We start from the raw sequence: 2,914 nt of genomic DNA, 5'->3' as shown, positions 1-2,914 counted from the left end.
GATAATGACCTCCTTTACCGTGTAGCAATGCATGACGGGCAGGAGACGAGGCTGCTGCTAGTGCAGCGTACCTTCCGGCGGCAGGTCTGCGAGCTAGCACACGCCCACCTCCTAGGTGGCCACCTGGGCACCGAAAAAACTCTGGAGCGGATCAAGCTCGGTTTTACTGGCCAGGAATTAATGAGGAGGTTCGCTTTGGCGCTTCCTGCCGGAGTGTCAACTGCGACAGATTCCTAGGAGGGACCGTGCTCCTCTTGTTCCTATTCCCTTGATTGACGTTCCCTTCCACAGAATCGGGGTCGACCTGGTGGGACCTCTAGAGCCCTCAGCCCGAGGCACACAAGTACATTTTAGTCCTCGTGGATTATGCTACACGATACCCGAAGCTGTTCCGCTGCGCTCAGCTACCTCTAAAGCCATCGCGACGGGAATTACTAGAGGTATTCGCGCGCATGGGGATCCCCAAAGAAGTCTTGACAGACCAGGGGACCCCCTTCACCTCGGAGACGTTCAAGGAGACTGCCAGATTACTGAAAATAAAGCATTTAAAAACCTCGGTGTATCATCCTCAAACCGACGGATTAGTAGAGAGGTTTAATCAAACTCTCAAGCAAATGCTACGTAAGGTGGTCAGCGAGGATGGAAGGAACTGGGATCAGCTCCTCCCCCTCGTCCTTTTTGCCTATCGGGAAGTCCCACAAGCCTCCACGGGGTCTCCCCTTTGAACTACTGTATGGGCGACAACCTCGGGGCATATTGGATATTTTGAAAGAAGGCTGGGAAGAAGAGGCTCTTCCCACCACTAACATACTGGAGTATATCGCGAGTTACGCGATAGATTTGGAAAAGATTCGGCCTGTCCTTAAAAGTCACATGGAGGAGGCTCAAGCAGCACAGGTTCGCTACTACAACCGCGGCACGCCTCTTCGGAGTTCCACCCGGAGATCGGGTCATGGTCCTAGTGCCTACCTCCCACTCTAAGTTGCTTGCCCACTGGCAGGGCCCCTCTGAAGTTAAGGAGAGGAAGGGACTGGTCGACTATTTGGTGAGTCAACCCAATCGTCGGCCAAAGGAGCGGGTATATCATGTGAACCTGCTGAAACCGTGGAAGGACAGGGACCCGATCCTCCTCCGGCCAGCCCGCTCACTCTTCGCTCACACACACGACCTTAACTTTGGCGCAGACTTGAGACCCAGGCAACGGCAGGAGCTGGAAACAGTTATCCGGACCGTTCGAGAGGTAGTCAGTGAACACCCCGGAAGGACCTCTCTGATTGAGCACAACATTGTGACAGAGCCCGGGGTTGTTGTCCGAGAACGCCTGCACCGCCTTCCCGAGGCAAAAAGGCTGAAGTGGAACTTGAGATCAAGCGCATGCTGGAACTAGGTGTAATTGAGGAGAGTTATAGTCCCTGGTCCAGCCCCATTGTGCTCGTCGGTAAGCCTGACGGGAGTTGGAGGTTCTGCAATGACTTCCGTCGGCTTAACCAGGTCTCCCAATTTGATGCCTATCCAATGCCACGCGTGGACGACCTCCTCGAGAGGCTTGGACAGGCTCAATACCTGACCACACTTGACATGACAAAAGGGTACTGGCAGGGTCCTTTAACGGACTCCGAAGGAAAAACGCGCTTAGTACCCCTAGCGGACACTGGCAGTATCGTGTCCTTCCATTTGGGTTACACGGGGCTCCAGCAACCTTTCAGCGCCTGGTGGACAAAGTGCTTGACCTCATAACTCATACAGTGCTGCCTACCTAGATGGCGTGGTCATCTATTCCAGCACATGGAAGGAACACCTACAGCATGTCCAAGCGGTATTACGGACACTTGGTGAGGCCGGGCTCCGGATTAATCCCAAGAAATGTTTCTTTGGATTAAGCGAGGCCAAATATTTAGGCTACCTGGTGGGTGACCGTACCGTAAGGCCACAGTGCTCCAAAATTGATGCCATTCTGAAATGGCCCGTCCATGAACCAAGCGGCAGGTCCAAGCCTTTCGGGTTAGCGGGTACTACCGCCGGTTTGTACCCGGTTTTGAGAAAGCGCCCTTGACTGATTTAACAAAGAAGAGGGCCCGAACATTGTGGTATGGACTGCAAAACAGACACTGCATTTGGTGACTTGAAGAAGGCCCTTACGTCCGCACCTATTTTGATGGCACCTAACTTTTCTTTGCCTTTCATCCTCCAGACGGACGCTTCGGACACAGGCCTGGGAGCCGTGCTGAGCCAAAGTGTCGATGGTGTCGAACACCCCGTCATGTTCCTGAGCCGGAAACTGTTGGACCGGGAGACCAGGTATGCGGCGGTGGAGAGGGAGGCTCTGGCGATTAAATGGGCGATCACTCAGCTGAGGTACTACCTGTTGGGCGTGAGTTCACCCTTGTCACGGACCATGCACCTCTACAGTGGATGGCCCTGCACAAGGAGTGAATCCGCGGGTCACCCGGTGGTTTCTTGACCTGCAGCCGCATAAGTTTTTGCGCTCATCGCCGGGTGCTCTCCATGCCAGCGCGATGCTCTCTCTCGGTTTACGACCTCTCGGTTAAGGTCGCCCGACCCGGCGGGTCTGGGCTGAGGGGGGGGCCTTGTCACACACGCGCGCATGGGAGGCAGCTAAAGGGCTCGAGTGAAGGCAGTTCTGAGCCATGCCGGGATGTGGCAGAGCGCACTAACTCTCTTTCTCACTTCCCTGTAGACCTAACCCGGGAGGTTCCACCTGTCTCTCTGGACGTCACTTCTGGGACCGAGCCAATGGAGACAGACCTTGCCAGCTCCGGCCCCCCTGATGTCACATCCGGACTAAACCAATGAACAATGAACACGTGCCCGACCCTTATGACCTCACTTCCTGTCTCCCCCTTTAAAAGCCTTCCCTTTTCCCTTCTGTGTCAGTCTTGTTTTGGACTCTGTT

The sequence above is a fragment of the Polypterus senegalus genome, chromosome 7 (genome assembly GCF_016835505.1).
Source record: "Polypterus senegalus isolate Bchr_013 chromosome 7, ASM1683550v1, whole genome shotgun sequence".
Lineage (NCBI taxonomy): Eukaryota > Metazoa > Chordata > Cladistia > Polypteriformes > Polypteridae > Polypterus > Polypterus senegalus.
Note: the sequence above shows the minus strand (reverse complement) of the source record.